The sequence below is a fragment of the Anomaloglossus baeobatrachus genome, chromosome 1 (assembly GCF_048569485.1).
Source record: "Anomaloglossus baeobatrachus isolate aAnoBae1 chromosome 1, aAnoBae1.hap1, whole genome shotgun sequence".
In the NCBI taxonomy this organism is placed as follows: domain Eukaryota; kingdom Metazoa; phylum Chordata; class Amphibia; order Anura; family Aromobatidae; genus Anomaloglossus; species Anomaloglossus baeobatrachus.
The window spans coordinates 554,421,681-554,440,217 of NC_134353.1; positions in this window are offsets into that span (position 1 = coordinate 554,421,681).

The window sequence follows — 18,537 nt, forward strand, 5'->3', positions numbered from 1 at the left end:
AGAAAACATTTCTATACAATTGGCTTGTATGGAAAAGGACATAATATTATTAGCAAGTTACATAATGTAAGACAAATAGTTTTTCTTACAATATGTGTTTTCTTCAACAATAGACTTTGGAAATTACCATTTGGGATTCTAATACAAAAAAAGGTTATTTATATGCAGTTGGCATACATGAAATATTCAAGCTGAAATATAAATCACGTTTTTTTTTTCCTTTCGAATTCTAACCATACATATAATTATTAAATAAAATAACTACATAGTTGGATCTAAATAGTGATTGACATTATTTGTAAGACAATTGTCTAGAATTATGTGGCACTATGATTCTATGGCCTAAGTCTGGTTCTACATGATACTATCAGTCTGGGCTTTCTCTGGACAGCATGTAGCATAGTTAGTTGAGAATTAGAATGGCATAATTTGTCTCAGTATTGTATAGTAGGGATGAGTGGATAGACCCTTGAAGTATTGACTTCAAGTCAAATCTCCTGAAATTTGCAGATCTCTGGGAATTGAAAATTGAAACATTCTGCAAAAAAAAAAAAAACAAACTTATTTCCAATTGGCACACTCCTGAAGACTCCAAAAGTGAATGGCAGCATGTACTTGCCAATAACATCCTGCAGCCATCAAATCACATTTTCTAGCGCAGCCAGCCAGGAAGGCTATTAGAGCCAGTATAGAATATGGGGGCTGCCAAAGAATGCCATTTTCATGCAGTGTAGGGACAGAAGGTCAGGGAGCATAGCTCATTGCACCTAGAAATATAAAAAGGTCTAATTTAACTGTGATGTACTACTTCAGAATTGAGCTACCAAATTGAAAATTGGAGTGCTATGAATAATAATCCAAAGATTAAAGTTATATAAAGGTAATTGCTGTGCCTGTATGATTAGGAGCACAGATTTTATTGGATTTTATTTTGGAGCCAATGATTGGCACCCGCGATTACTATCACGGGGGACTATTCTGTCAATGGGGACCTTTTCACCCCTACTAACCATGAAGATTCAACTGTAATGTCTGACAATGGTATTTTAGGGATTAATTCACCTCAATCAGTTCCAAAACTGTCTGGGGATGATGCTGACAGCTGTCAGCTGTAGGGCTGAGCAAGCAGTAAAATGCTCGGGTGCTCGATGCTTGCATCGAACATATTGAAATGCTTGGGTGCTCGGCTCGAGCACTGAGCCCAATGTTAACCTATGGGAAACTCGAGCTTTTTTCAGCGGCACCCCTGTGGTCTGCAGAAATCCTAAAAATGTCACAAATATATAAACAACAGTGCTCAAATGACATGGGAACAGCATGGGGACGACCCCTGTAAGCATTTCTGATTACCAGGTCACTGTTGTGAACAATGTTGTCTGAGTTTTAGGGGAAGGAAGAAGCCTGTGTTCCTCTTACCGTGTGACATGCACTTTCGCTTAGCAGCGTATGTGCGGTAACTTCTCTCTGTCTGTACATTCGCTGCTAAGCAAAGTCAAAAGTGAACAGTAGAAAAAAAATAGCATACTCACATCTCTGCAGACTCCCGGGACACATTCGATTGGCTCCAGAATCTCCCAGTAATCAGCTGATGCTGTCACCTAAAAGCATCATCTGATCGTTTAAGTCTGGTTAAAAGCCGGCTTTTTATCGCCCGGCTTTTAAACAATCACATGATGAATCAGCTGATCGTTCATAAAAGCCAGCCGGACTTTTACCGCCCAGCCGATTTAAACCGTCAGATAATGCTGTCAGGTGACAGCATCAGCTGCTTACTGGCAGGTCCTGGAGCCGATCGGACGTGTCCTGGGAGTCTGCAGAGAGGTGAGTATAGTTTTTTTTTCCCTACTGATGCATCAGCTGATTGTTTAAATGGCTTTTAAACAATCAGCTGATGTGTCATCTGATTCAGGTCCTTGAACCTGACACATCATATGATAGGTTTGCCTTCCGGCAAACCGATCAGATGATGTTGGATCCGGATTGGATATTGCGGGACCCTCGACCCAGGACTACGGTGGAGGGGGGGTTCTTTAGTTCAATAAAGATGGAGTCATTAATTATGTTGTGTTTTATTTCTAATAAAAATATTTTTCTCTGTGTTGTGCTTCTTTTATCTTTACTAGAAATTTATAGTGGACATGTATAATATTGGTGTGACACCATGAATTTTGGACTTAGGGCCAGCTGATAATACACAGCTGGCCCTAACCCCATTATTATCCAGCAAGCCACCCAACACCAGGGCTGCTGGAGGAGTTGTATACAGCGCCAGAAGATGGCCCTTCTACGGACTGCAATTTGAAAATGGGGGGACAGAAAGCCTTGGCCACCCTGTACTGCGGATTCCAGTCCCCACCTGCATAGTTGTACGTGCCATATTATTCTATGTTAGCCAGATACAGCAGGCAGGTATGGGCTGCCCCCAACTCCCAGCTGCCTATTTGTACCCAGCTGGGAACAAAAAATATAGGAAAGCTCTTTTTTTAATTATTTCATGAATTTCATGAAATAATTAAAAAAAAAAAAAAACAACGTGGGCTTCACACAATTTTTGTGTCCAGCCAGGTATAACTAGGCAGCTGGGGAGTGGAATCTTCAGAGCAGGGTGGCCCAAGCTTTCTGGGCCCCCCGCTGTGAATTGCAGTCCGAAGCCACCCCAGAAAATGGTGCTTTCATAGAAGTGCCATCTTCTGGCGCTGTGTCCAACTCTTCCAGCGGCCCTTGTGCCGGTCGGCATGCTGGGTAATAAGAGGTTAATACCTGCTTTGTTTTACCAGCTGGTATTAGCTCGAGATTCTTAATGTCAGGCCAAGTTTGACCAGGCCATTAAAAATCTCCAATAAAGGGTTAAAAAAGACATCACACAGAGAAAAATTACTTTATTAGAAATAAACACACAGACACACTTAGGGACTCCATCTTTATTACTCCCTTTCCACGATCTGGTCTTTTGTCTTTTTCAACTGATTCAGCTCTACTTTATCAGAAAGCACGGGAGGAGGAAGAACACTTCTGCTCCCCGTGCTGTCTAATCACTCAATGAGTGAGCAGAGACTGCAGGTTAGTAAGCGGTGACATCACCGCTGCCACCATTGCCATAGTAACCTAACAAACGGGTTACTATAACAACGGTGATCTCCAATCACCTGATTCCAAGCGCCGCTATTTACCAGCTCCAGCAGGAGCCAGTGAACAGTGGCGCCGGAAATCAGGCGATCTTGGTGTGTTCCAGCCAATCCCTGCATGTGGGCTGACTCTGTAAAGAGCGTCAACATGCAGGGAGGGGAAGCCGAGCATGTGCCCGAGCATCTCGCCGGTACTCGGCGCTCACCGAGTATCTCGAGTACTGAGATACTCAGGCGAGCACCGAGTACCAGCAAGAATGCTTGCCCATCCCTAGTCAGCTGTCATGTATAGATATCACCTGTGAGATTTTCGGCCATGGGGGGCACTATACACTTATTTCTGATCGCCGTTTTAAAATGGCAATGAGAGAATAGGGCTCCATTGTTATGCTTATCGTCAGATGTTAAGTTGTTAATGTAGGTAACGTGTGGCAGAAACTGTCTAGCAAATGTATAGAAACACTGTTGGTCTAAGCATAGTATTACATAGAGGCCTAAAGGTTTGAAAACTGTATGTTTCAGTATGTCACTGTTTGGAGTGAAGTTAGACAGAGGTAAAGTGACATTAATGTGCCACTTATCTTGCACCCCCACTAAAGTACTGTTGTTTATTCTTTTAGACAGTTTCCACAATATGTTTTTTTCTGTAGCTGTAGATGTTGTGTATCATGGTTTTTATACTTAGAGTCGATAGACTCAGAAACTCAGACTATGCATTATCTTTGTTGTGCTCATATTATCACAGCAGGAACAAAATTATTCGGCATCAACATATTACATATTTTATCCTTTCTGCATAGTTTTCTTTAAGGGTGGTTGAAACTTAGGATAATTTTGCTGACACAGTCCATATATAAATCCTGGTGTATCTAGTTTGACCATTTTATCATTTATGCCGTAAGCCCACAAACACATAATATAGACTCAGCCACTTTCATTATAAAGCTCCCGAGTCTATAACAGCATACAAAAAGAAACAGAATAAAAGATTCTATCGCAACATATTACGATATTTTTTGCACGTGGAGACTGTTTTAGAGAATGCTCTTTCCTTTCATGGGCACAGTTAGGATGAGCTTGACAAACATCCTGAGGAACATTGCAGGAAGTTCACTTTTCTATTATATATAGATAAACCTAATGTAATAATATATGTAGAAATACAAGAGAAAAGAGTAGCAGAGTCATATTCTTGTGGGTGCACTTCTTCCATAAGCAGCCAGCTGAAAACCTGCAAATGTGTGAAAAATGGAATGGAAGCAGCACTCCAGTAAAATCCACTGCTCACAAAACATTAGGGATATTTGGCTTTTGGGTGAAATTTTAGGATGATCATAAAAGGTATTCTAACCTTTTCAAGTGAACTTAATGTGACCTTATCTAAAGTTTTTAATTTACATGTCCAACTGTTCAATGTTTAAGTACTTTTTGTGCAAGTTGCTGTTCTCTAATATGGACAGAGGCAAACATAGAATTGGTGCAATATCTGGAGCAGTACAGGTGCCCAAGAGGTAAGGGGGTCAATTTTCACATCCAAAGTAGGTGGTATTGTGCATTATGATGAGTTATTGGACTACAAAGGGCTCATATTTTGTTCCTGCACAGAGGCACTTTCCTGTCTGTGTCTGCCAGTGAACAAGGAGCTAAATGGCAAAATTCACAACAGATGTTTGATTCATGAATCGCCCAAGAAATGACAGAGTTCAATTAGAACTGGTATTTATGCAGTCCTCTTCATCATGTTGTTGAGATTTTTACATTGTGAGGCCAAGATGACCCCTGACAATTGATAAACAGTACATCACCATTACAAGGCTTCAAGCAGGATATTCTCAGATGGAAGGGGCTACTGAGCTTAGAGTGTAACAGATTGTAATCCGCAGATTGCAGTAGAGATACAGAGAGTGGAATAGTCACAGAAAAGCATAAAAGTAGATGTCGTTTGGTCACATCTCGCACTCATAACAGCTTCATTGTGAACAATGCCCTTTTATAACCGGATGATGAATGCCACACAACTCCTGGCACATTTAAGGGTGATGTCATCCATCTGCACTGGATGAGGGACCAGTCGAACTCAGTGCTGTTCACTGATGAAAGTCATACTGAGCAGAAATGATTGCCGCCAACAATGTTGAAGAAGTCCAGGAGAATGCTATGCCTCGGTTACTCTTGTCATCATATGAGCCTTTGGTGGTTTTCCTTTGTTGGTAGATGTGTCTAGTCAATACAGAACTGCCCTACAGTTTGAGAATAATACAGTGACAAGTCCTTGCTACTTCAATAACTTCATTAACCCAGTCATTGTGCCTCTGCATGAACAACACAGGCTTAGTTACATTTTCATGGATGACATGGATGCTCCATCTCATCGAGGTCAATCATTAGGGAACGGTTGCTGGAGACTGGTTTGCCTCAAATAAAGTGGTGTCATGCATGGACTTGGGGAAGGTGTGGTGTGCAGTTAAGACACACAACAAACAAGGAATTCATCACAAAAAAGAAGGGTTACACTGAGGACACTGTAACAGTAGTGGGCCCTGGTGCTAGTGAAGGGGATGGTAAGACACCTCCTGTACTCACCTCCAGCTGCACTCTGCACCCCTAGCCAGTCCCTATACAGGTTCCTCACCTGTTGCCGAGCAGGATACCAGAAGCTCGGAGAGACCATGCAGTAAACCCTGGCTAGTGAGCTGGAAGATAAGGATCACTAGTTCCACTGCTGCACTAATACAACATGAAGGGGAAGGTGCGACAGACAGGGGAAACAACAAAAGGATAAATCCAAGCTTCATGGCTGCAGTCAAACACCAGGTCTGCCACCTACACCACTTCACAGCAACAAGGGCTCCTGCAGCTCCTTCCACCTCAAGGCCTAGCTACAGAATGGATTCAGAATAACCAGCGCCCCCTTCTGGGAGATGTGAATATATATAGGAGAAGGGAGTGGCCACTAACTGGAAACACTTGAGGCACTGAGTCAGAAGCTGCTGGAAATCAAAAATGACATTAACCTTTTCACTACCAAAGTAGAGGGAATGTGTTTAATGTGAGGAGTCTCAGATGGTGAAGAGATACTCTGGCCCAAAATTCTGTCACAAGTCTTTAGTAACAGAGAGACAGCTATGACAAGTAGCCTGCACTTTCTTCAGACCTGAATTCCATAGACAACTTATGGGATCAGCTGAGTCACCGTGTAGAGGCTCGTAACTCTATACCCCAGAACCTCAATTACCTGAGGGCTGCTTTTCAAGAAAGGTGGGATGCGATGCCTTAGCCATGCCTTAGCAGACAATAACTCAACTTATGAACAGCATGAGATGTCGCTGTCAAGCTGTAATTGATGCTCAAAGCCACATGAAAATACATTATATTTTTGGGGTGTATTCTTAGCACTGTTATTGGTTTTTGCTTCAATAAATTGATTAAGATGAAGAAATCACAATTGCATGCTTCTACTTAAATGCTCTACCATAATGTAAAAATATCACTGTAGATTGAATTTTATGCTTTACATAAATATCACCGAAAGCCAAATATCTCAAACTTTATGTGAGTTGTTTAGGTGAAACATGTGGACTTTATTCACTCAGCTACATGTTGTTATGGCACAACTCTGAAGCTTGAACTCTGAGGCTTGAACTCTGAGGCTTGATCTAGTGACCTCTGGTTGTGTAGTCAATTTCCCTCTCTATTGGACCACAGCATGTTTTGGATTGGTCCAACTACTGTTAGTTCTCTTGTATTTCCTTTGCCTTGCTCAAGTGTGTTCACTTTCTTGTTTCTTTTTGCCCTATCACATCTTGGGAGGGGCTATTTATACTCAACATGCACATGCCTCAGTCCTGGCTACTTGGTGGTTGTTTGGCATCCCAGCTACTCAGTTCAGGATAATCTTGCTAAATTATCACTTTTGCCTTTTCTTGCAGTTTATTTGTGTGTTTCCCTTCTCGGCATTCTCAAATTTGATTTAATTTGGCATTTGGAGGGATTCCATTGATCCATAAGTGTTTTGGTTTTCTTTCAATTTCTTCCTACTTCAGTATACAACTGTTTGAACACGTCTCCAGCCCTGTGTCTCACCCTCTGCCTGTGTGCACTTTTTATGTTTATTAGTGTTTTGTGTTACACTTGGTTTACAGTTTAGGATGCAGTTAAAGACACACAAATTCAGCCAACATTGAGTGGGGGTGCCATTGCATAACTCTAGGATGCCAACCTCTTTATTCAGGCAAGGACAAAATAGGGCCAGGTTTAGAGTATTCCTAGTCAGTGTAAGGACCTGTGGTTTCTTCAACTACGTGTGCATGTAAGGGCTCAGTCGTAACACGTGATGTTTCAGCTTCTCATTTGAAGATTATCTCACGCATATGAGAAATGCATGACAAAGGCTTTGAATGAGAAGCTGAAACATTGCATATGCAGGGTTTTCATCCTCATGTGAGTTGAAGAGCTCAATCGTAACATTTCTGCCAGCCCATTTGATGTGTTTTATGACATCCATATGGATCCAGTTAGCTCCATGACTGCACAATTACAGGCCTTATTCCTGGAGGTCACAGAAATTAGGGACCAACAGCAACAGGCGCATTTGGCTGCTACTAATGACAAAGATTAAATTATCCTTTCCTTTACATCAGACATCATCTGGGTCCAAGAAGCAAAATGTTGGCATTATTTTGTCTCAACTCAGTGGAGATCCACTTCCTGGACTTTTTCTTTGCCTGAGGATTCTCTGGTTTTGACCTCTGTAGAGGCATTTTTCTCATCTCTCAGCCTCGTTTATCATGACCCTGTGCTGAATGTGCTATAACTGAATCTAATATTCATATATTAGTTCACCGAGTCACCGAGGGGGTAGAGTGGAGTACTACTGCTCAGAGTAGACCTTGGGCTGTAGAGACTTCTTGGAATGACCCTGCCTTTCAGAGTCAGTTCTGCTAGGGTCTGTAAGATCAGATTAAAAACAGAACGACTTACAATTCCTGTCCGCAGTCTTTGGAGGAGGCTATTACCCTAGAAATTAGTCTAGATAGGAGCCTGAGGGATAGATACTCAGTTAAAAGTACCTTATTTTTTGTTTTATAAGACACACCAGATTATAAGATGCACCCCAAATTTGGAGAAAAAAAGGCAAAAAACCCCAAAAATATGAGGTCCGTTTTTATAATCCGGTGGTGTCCTACCAGGGAGAGGAGGGAGCAGAGGCATGGGGGTCACAGGAGGCAGGGATGTTTCCTTATTCACCCACAAAATTAGTGTTAGGCTTGACTTGGTTAGCTAAGCACAATCCTACTTATTAGGAGACTCGGGAGGATAAGTTTTGTGGCTACTCTCTTGTTTTTCTAGTTCTTTTTCTAGACCCTTGGCTTCTGTGAGTCTGTCTCGCCAATCAGAATTCTTTGAGGACTTTAATGATATATTTTCTGAGACTAAGGGGTACTTTGCACGCTGCGACATCACAGGCCGATGCTGCGATGCAGAGCGTGATAGTCCCCGCCCCCGTCGCAGCAGCGGTATCCTTGTGATAGCTGCCGTAGCGAACATTATCGCTACGGCAGCTTCACATGGACTCACCTGTCCTGCGACCGTCGCTCTGGCCGGCGACCCGCCTCCTTGTTAAAGGGGGCGGGTCATGCGGCGTCACTGCGATGTCACACGGCAGGCGGCCAATAGGAGTGGAGGGGCGGAGATGAGCAGGATGTAAACATCCCGCCCACCTCCTTCCTTCCGCATATCCTACGGAAGCCGCAGTGATGCCGGTAGGAGATGTTCCTCGCTCCTGCGGCTTCACACACAGCGATGTGTGCTGCCGCAGGAGCGAGGAACAACATCGGACTGTCGCGTCAGCGTAATTATGGATTACGCCGACGCTGCACCGATGATACGATTACGACGCTTTTGCGCTCGTTAATCGTATCATTGAGCCTTTACACACTACGATGTCGCATGCGATGCCGGAAGTGCGTCATTTTCAATTTGACCCCACCGACATCGCACCTGCGATGTCGCAGCGTGCAAGGTACCCCTAAGTGTGAAGTTCTCCCACCATATAGGACATATGATCGCTATAGAATTCATATTAGGCAAAAAAATACCTAAGCCTCTGTTTTTTAACCTCACTTCTGAGCGATGCTTCGGAATAGTATATTCAAAAAAGTCTGGTCAAGAGGCGTATACTGCCATCCACTTCTTCAGTCGCTATGGGTTTTCTTTTGTTAAGAAAAAAAAATTAAGGATTGAGTCCATTCTCGGACGTTAGACAGATTAATAAAATTAAGGTCCTCAATGATTATTCATTTCACCTTACAGCATACACCTGTTTAATCAATTAACTGGTTTTCTAAACTTGACTTGAAGGGACCGTATAATCTCATATGTTTACGAAAAGATTATGAATGGAAAATTGCTTTTAATACACCTGTGGGTCATTTTGAAAATCTGGTGATGTATCCCAAGTCCTCAGTTCAGCATAATCTTGCTGAGCTATTTCCTTTTCCCTGCAGTCTGTGTGTTTCCCTTCCCTGCATTTTTCCATTCTATTTAATTTGGGATTTGGAGGACTTCCACAAATCCATTAGTTTTTTGTGCTTTCTTTTCCTCTTACTTCTTGTTTTTATGACTGTATGAACATGTCTTTAGTCCTATGACATACCCTCTGCCAGTGTGAACTTCTTTTTATGTTTATTGGTATTTTGTGTTACACTTAGTTTATAATTTAGGGTGCAGTATAGGACACTCATAGTCAGTCAATGTTGAGTGGGGGCACCATTGCATAACTTTAGGATACCATCGTCTGTGGTCAGGCAGGGACAAAACAGGTCAGGTTTAGAGTATTCCTAATCTGTATAGGGACCTTGGATTAACATATCACCTGTTTTATTAATCCATGTGTAAGGGCTCAGTTATAAGACGTGATGTTACAGCTTCTCATTTGAAACTTGTGTCACGCATATGAAAAATGCATGAAAAAAGGCTTCAAATGAGAAGCTGAAACATTGCATGTGCAGAGTAAATAAAGACCAACTTGTCACATATTTTCACTGGAGACCTGCTTCCATTTTAATGTACACATATACGATTTATACAGTGGTGCATAAAATCTCGGAACCTTTGGAAATTTTAAATTTTCGATACTTATCCAAAACTGCATAAGTTTTTCATACAATTCCTAGAAGTAGATAAAGACCATCAAATCAAACAAATCCGTCAAAAATATATTTATTTTTTGATTTCTGAGTCTTGTGTGACCCCATTGGGCAGCAAAAACTGTATTTGAATCTTTCCAGTAACTGTTAATTAGTCCTGCACATTGGCTTGGTGATACTTTAGCTTATTCCTTCATACAAAAAAGCTTTACTAGTGTTTTGTTTCGGATTATCTTCCGTGAACTGCTCATTTCAGGTCCTTACACAAAATGTCTCTATGATTTAAAAAGAAGGCCCTGTTCAGAAAAGATTGGCATCAAGGTGCATGTTGTTACAAAAAAGAAAAAAACACACTTTAATTACTGTTCCTGGGTCAAATGCTGAGTTTTTGCTGCTGCTGCTTCCAGTGTCCGGTATTGAGTGAAAATTTGTTTTCATGTTATGAGCATGGCAGACAATCAGTGAGCTAAGTGGCTATCAGTTAATATCAGCAACACAGCCAATTCCAGACACCGGGAGCAACAGCAGAGACTAAGCTCTAGACCCAAGTTTGGTGAGTATACCAAAGTATGTTTTTATTTATTTTTAATAAACTGCTGCATGGAGGGATCTTCAGTTTCTGTTGACAATCCCTTTAAGGTCAGGACTTTGACTTGGGCATTGCAAAACTTTAAACTTCCTTAACCATTTTTTGTTTAACCCCTTCACGATCAATGACGGATATATCCATCATGGATCGTGTGAGGTTAATCCCCGCCCCCTGCCATGGGCAGGTTGCGGCGATCCGCGCATATATCAGCTATTTTTAACAGCTGACATGTGCGCCTGCAAGTTACAAGTGGAATCACTTCCACTTGCAAGTTTTAACCTCTTACATCTCGCTGCCAAAGTCTGGCAGCGAGATGTATATGCGCGCGGCCATTACTTTCACTTACCGCCACCCCCACCGGAAGTCATGTGCATGATCACGTGACTTTTGGTGGTTGCCATGGTAGCACAGGGTCATGTGATGACGCCTGTAGGTTACATGAGTCACTTTCGGTTTCACTCAGCCCGGAGCCGAGTGAAGCAGAAAGTGAGCATATCTGCTGTTTACAGCTGTAAAGCTGTGATCAGCAGATAGGGCAGAATGATCGGATTGCTGATCCATGTAGCCCCTAGGGGGGACTAGTAAAATATTAAAAAAAGTAACAAAAAAGTTTGCAAAAATAAAAAAACAAAAAAAACCTAAAAGTTCAAATCACCCCCCTTTCACCCCATTGAAAATTTAAGGGTTAAAAAAATAAAAAAAAATACAAATATTTAGTATCGCCGTGTTCATAAATGCCCGATATATCAAAATATAAAATCAATTAATCTGATTGGTAAATAGCGTAGCGGCAAAAAATTCCAAATGCCAAAATTACGTTTTTTGGTCACCGCAAGTTTTATGCAAAATGCAATAACAGGCGATCAAAATGAAGCATCTGCGCAGAACTGGTACCATTAAAAATGTCAGCTCAAGATGCAAAAAATAAGCCATCACTGAGCCATAGATCTCAAAAAATGAGAACGCTACGGGTTTTGGAAAATGGCGCAAACTTTTATTGGAAAAGCTTGTGAATTTTTTTAACCCCTTAGATACAAGTAAACCTATACATGTTTGGTGTCTATAAACTCACACCGACCTCAGGCATCACATAAACATCTCAGTTTTAACTTATAGTGAACATGGTGAATTAAATATCTCAAAAACTATTGTGTGATCACACTTTTTTAGCAGTTTTTCCACACTTGGAATTTTTTTTTCTGTTTTCCAGTACACTATATGGTAAAACTTATGGTTTCATTTAAAAGGACAACTTGTCCCACAAAAAACAAGCCCTCATATGGCAAGATTGGCGGAAAAATAAAAAAGTTACGACTCTTGGAAAAGGGGAGCAAAAAAAAAATAAACGGAAAAACGGAAAGCACCCGGGGGCTGAAGGGGTTAATTAAAGACTTTAAGGCATAACTTTTCTGGGACAATTCTTTCATGAACACCACTTTTGGTTGTGAAGGAAAGTAAGCATGATGTATCTTTCATCTCTTGTTCTACGTTTCCTTGACTAACCACTGCTTCTATCATCCCTAATGTTGCCCATTTTATGGTGCTTCTTCAGAAGAGCTTGAACAACAGAACATCTTGAAACCCCAGTCTGCTTTGAAAACTTTGCCTGTGAGAGACCTTGTCGATACAATATAACTACCTGCCAAATGAAAGTGTTCTGCACAATATTTGTACAATTCTGAATAGAATTAAAAATCTTGCAATTTTCTAACTTTCCCACTAGAGATAACTCTTTAGCAGTTTCCTTATCATGGACAACATTAAAATGAAAAAAAAGAACCACTATATACAGTATATAACACAGTTAACCCCCAGCCCATTTGTGCAAATCTAACATTAACCATTTCATACCATGCTAAAAGTATTCTGCTGTACAAGGCAAAGATAAAGAGCCAATCTACACTAAACATAAATATAAACACAACACTTTTGTTTTTGCTTCTATTTTTCATGAGCTGAACTCTAAGATCTAGGACTTTTTGTATTCACACATAAGGCCTTTTTCCTCTAAAATCTTGTCCACAGGTGTTCCTAAGGCTATATGCGCACGTTGTGTTCTATTCCGCAGCATGTAAGTTACTGCATGTGCATCTCAGAACGCAGCCGAAAAAGCTGCGTTCTGAGACGCATTCAGCAGAACGCAACGTGCACACATTCCTGGAGAATTCATGCATTCTGGATACTTGCTCTGCCATAGACAGACTGTGAAAAGCATCCAGAACGCACATTTTTCACAGTGCAGTCCCACTCGGCTCCGCAGCATCCCCATAGACTTTCATTAGAGCCGTGTGGGACCGCACTGTCAAAAAGAGCATGGCTGGCTGCGAGACAGTGCCGCGCGATCCAAATGAACTCAGATGAACTTCACCCGACTTCTTTGTGATCGCGCGGCTCTGTGCGTGTGCCGCGGCTTGATTTGTGGTCACACGTGAAGGACTCACATGTGATCGCAAATCCCCTGAGTGACTGCAGTGAGCCACACGATCAGCTGTGCTTTCACTCAGGTTACTCGCGCCCACAGCTGCAGTCCTCCACCTGAGAGCGGTGGCTGTGAGTAACCTCAGTGACAGCACAGCTGATCGCACGACTCACTTCAGTTGCTGCATGGAGCTCACAGGAGCAGCATTGTTCTACTGCCGCTCCTGTCAGCTTCCGATGTAGCAGAGCTGGAAGTGTCGTGGGACCTTGCATGGATTACGTCGAACCTGGAAGTGTTTTTGAGGGATTAAAAAAGTGGTGAAAGAGGGTGGTTTTTGTCTTTCATTACAAATAAAGGATTTTTTGGATGTGTGTGTTTATTTTCTTTAACTTACAGGTTAATCATGGAAGGTATCTCGGGGAGACGGCTGGAATGATGCCATGATTAACCTAGGACTTAGTGGCAGCTATAGTCTGCTGCCATTAACTCCTTTTTGCCTCGATTGCCACCGCACCAGGGCAATTCGGGATGAGCCGGGTGGAGTCCCGGGACTGTCGCATCTAATGGATGCGGCAATTGCTGGCGGCTGCTGGCTGATATTGTTAGGCTGGGGGGCTCCCCATAACGTGAAGCTCCCCATCCTGAGAATACCAGCCTTCAGCCATGTGGCTTTACCCTGGCTGGTAACCAAATTGGGCGGGGACCGCACGTCGTTTTATTTTTTAATTATTTATATATTTTTTTTACTACTAGATATAGACACGCCCACCGGCGGCTGTGATTGGTTGCAGTAAGACAGCTGTCACTCAGCATGGGGGCTTGTCTCACTGCAACCAATTATAGGTGCCGGTGGGCAGAGGAAGCAGTGAATACTTGATGGATTAATGAGCGGCCGGCATCTTAAAAAGAGGAGAAGCCGCCACAGTGTGAACACCGTGCAGCACCGTGCTGGTGATCGTGGACCAGTGAGTATGAGAGAGGGGGTGGGAGGGAGAGACCGACATGGACAGAGAGAGAGATAGAGACAGAGACAGAGAGTGACCAACCGAGAGACCGACCGACAGAGAGAGAGACTGAAAGAACTGCATTTATTATGTCAAAAGCACATGCAGATCGCTAGTAAAAAGCAAGTGAAATGCATTCTTTCTACAAAAATATGCGCTTTGACATTTCACATTGACTTCAATGTTATTAAAACGCTGCCAAAAAGGCAAAAACAATTGACTAGAGATGAGCGAACTGGCCGTGGTTCGGCTCGAGTTCGGTTCGCCGAACGAAGGTCTCGTTCGAGTTCGGTTCGTCGAACGTTCGACGAACCAAACTCGAACCTATAGGATATGATGGGAGGCAATCACAAACACATAAAAATGCATGATAAATGTACACAAACAGTTAATAAACATTGCCATAACACTTACCGGTCCCCGCGATCCCTCCTGCACTCTGTCTCCTGCCGCTATTCCATCCGATGATCGCTGAATCCTCCCGGTGACTAGCACTGCCAGCAGTGATGCAGGACCTATCGTGACGTCAAAATAGCCATGTGACCAGTCACATGGCTATTATCTCATTGGCTACAGACTGGTCACATGACTATGACGCGTTATGTAGGACTTGCGAGTGCATCTCTCCGGTACACGGTGCACATTTGTGTATCGCCGTGTATCGGCGACATGCTCTAGCACACGGTCGACTCCCCGTTCCATTAGGGACTTGCTGACACAGCCGGTCATTAACGGAGATCACTGTTGCCATAGCAACGCAATTAGCGGTGACGTCACCGCTAATCTCGGCTCCGGGAGCACCGTTGCTATGGTAACGCGTCTGTCAGCGTTACCGATGACAGCCAGAAGCACTGATCACTCACGGAGTGAAGGCTGCACGCTAATTCCAGTGCAGCCTTCACGGAGTGAAGGCTGCACGGGAAGCAGCGTCTTCCCCCATGCAGCAGTGATGGAGCAGAGCTGCATTTGTTGAACGAGAAAGACAGAAGACCATGGATCGTGGAGGGCTGACAGGGGGTAATAAAGATGGAGTCTCTAATGTGTCTGTGTATTTATTTCTATTAAAGTATTTTTTCTCTGTGTGGGGTCTTTTTTTAACCCTTTATTGGAGATTCTTAATGGCCGGGTCAAACGTGCCTGACATTAAGAATCTCTGGCTTAATACTGGCTAGTAAAACAAAGCTAGTATTAACTCATTATTACCCAACAAGCCACCCGGCTTCAGGGCTGTTGGAAGAGTTGGATACAGCGCCAGATGATGGCGCTTCTATGAAAGCGCCATTTTCTGGGGCAGCTGCAGACTGCAATTCGCAGCAGAGGCGCCCAGAAACCTCGGATTAACCTGTGCTGCGGATTCCAATCCCCAGCTGCTTAGTTGTACCCGGCTGGACACAAAAATGGGGCGAAGCCCACGTCATTTGTTTTTTAATTATTTCATGAAATAAGTGAAATAATTAAAAAAACGGGCTTCCCTATATTTTTTGTTCCAAGCCGGGTACAAATAGGCAACTGGGGGTTGGAGGCAGCCCGTGTCTGCCTGCTGTACCTGGCTAGCATACAAAAATATGGCGAAGCCCACATAATTTTTTCAGGGGGCAATAAACTTCTCCATACAGTCCTGGATGGAGTATGCTGAGCCTTGTAGTTCTGCAGCTGCTGTCTGCTCTTCTCCATACAGACAGACAGCAGCTGCAGAACTACAAGGCTCAGCATACTCCATCCAGGACTGTATGCAGAAGTTTTTTGCCCCCTGAAAAAATTATGTGGGCTTCGCCATATTTTTGTATGCTAGCCAGGTACAGCAGGCAGTTACGGCTGCCCCCAACCCCCAGTTGCCTATTTGTACCCGGCTGGGAACCAAAAATAAAGGGAAGCCTTTTTTTATTATTTCATGAATTTCATGAAATAATTAGAAAACAAATGACGTAGGCTTCGCTCCATTTTTGTGTCCAGCCAGGTACAACTAGGCAGCTGGGGATTGGAATCCGCAGCACAAGTTGGCCTGAGCTTTCTGGGCCCCACTGCTGCGAATTGCAGTCTGCAGCCACCTCAGAAAATGGCACTTTCATAGAAGCGCCATCTTCTGGCGCTGTATCCAACTCTTCCAGCATCTGCCTGCTATACCTGGCTAGCATACAAAAATGTGGTGAAGCTCACGTCCTTTTTTGTAGTTTTTTGGCAAAAAAAGTAAAAAATGCTTCCCTGGATTTTCCATTGCCAGTGAAGGTAACACCAAGCAGTGGGGGTTAGCAGCCAGTAGTTGCTTGGATTACCCTTAGCTAGCAATACAAAATATGCAGCGGAAGCCCATATATATTTTTTTTAATTATTTATTTAAATAACTAAAAACAAAATGGGCCTCCCTGTATTTTGATTGCTGGACATCTCAGTGCTTTAAAAATAAATCTTTAAAAAAAATGACGTAGCGCTCCGCGGTATTTTTGATTCTCAGCGCAGACAAAGCAAACAGCTATGGGTTGCCACCCCCATCTGCCTGCCGTTACCTTGGTTGGCAATCAAAATACAGGGAAGCCCATTAATTTTTTCTATTTAAAAAATAGTTAAAAAAAAAATGACGTTGGGTCCCCCCTTTTTTGATAGCCAGCTAGGGTAAAGCAGACGGGTGTAGCCTGAAAACCACAGCTGGCAGCTTTACCATGGTTGGGGATCCAATGTGGAGGTCCCCCCAGGCTCTTTTTTTATAATTATTTTATAAATATTAATAATTACACAATAAAAGTAGGGTCCCCCCCAAATTGGATCACCAGCCAAGGTAAAGCGGACAGCTGTGGTCTGGTATTCTCAGGGTGGGAAGGTCCATAGTTATTGGGCCTTCACAGCCTAAAAATAGCAGGCACCCCAGACGTGGCGCATCCACTAGATGCGCCAATCCTGGCGCTTCACCCCAGCTCATCCCGTGCCCTGGTGTAGTGGCAAACGGTGTAATAAATCGGGTTTATATTAGCTGTAAAGTCACCTGAGATCAAGCCCAGCAGTTTGTGATGTCATGGCGTCTATTAGATACCCAACATCATAAACTGTCAGTACTAACAAAAAAAAACATCGACAAAAGAAATTTATTTGAAAAAACAGTCCCAAAATATTTCTCTTTCACCAATTTATTGTAAGAAAAAAAAATAAAGGGGTCCCACGACGACTCTGGACCGTTTAGAGTATGGGGGGAGACACTCAGGGAACATATCCCCCATTTTCTAGGAGTGCGGACCCTTCATGTGAGGAGTGTGAGTGCAATGAATCTGCACTCACTCTCCCCGGATCCACAGCAGCAGAGTCCATGTCGTAATGGTTGCTACCAAAGCTGCAATGCCCTTCTCATGAGGTAAGGGCATGCCTAATCAGGAGAACTATTCTACATTTCCAAATATTGGTATTTGCTGATATTATTGCTATTCTACCTACTATATATTGGTAATAGGATCTTGGAGATGAAATACCCCTTTAAGTCCAGTTATCCAGCTGAATGAATACTTAACAACAGAGCTCGCTATTTAGATGTGTTTTCTTGTGGCGTATAACAGACTCTCATGTTTGGTAGTCGTTCAGCAGGGAAACTATAAAAGCAAATCCCTCCATTTGGAAATGTAGTATATAGCTCTCCTGATCAATTATGTTCCTTACATCATGAGCAGGGCATTGCAGTAATAATAATAATTTATTCATTTATATAGCGTTATTAATTCCATAGCGCTGTATGTCTTTGGAGTGTGGGAGGAAACCCACGCAAACACGGGGAGAAAATACAAACTCCTTGCAGATGGTGTCCTTGGTGAGAATTGAACCAAGGACCTCAGCGCTGCAAGACTGCAGTGCTAACCACAGAGCCACCGTGCCGCCCATTTTGCTTACAGATGCATAACCACCACTCACAGTGTCTGAACACAGGAAGCTGAGCTGACAGCCGCTCTGTGCATGCGCCAGCGTCTATTGTGAAGGAGAGGGCAATGGGGGGATCAACGCTGCACAGGTACCGTGGGACACCGGGGAACACCAGTGGGGTTATAGGGGGTGACCTGGCAAGGCCTGGGGAGGAGTTTTCTGTCGCATGTGTCATGGCACATGCGACAGAAATCAGAGAAGTAGGGTGAATGCAGCCAGCGTGCTGCTGTGCGTGCGGCCATCTTGGATTTTTGGGAGGGCATCAGGGGGGGCACTTTGGCGACACCGGGGGACCGGAGGGGACAGGGGAGGAGATTTATCATGTTTGTTCATGCCAGATGGGAGATAAATATTT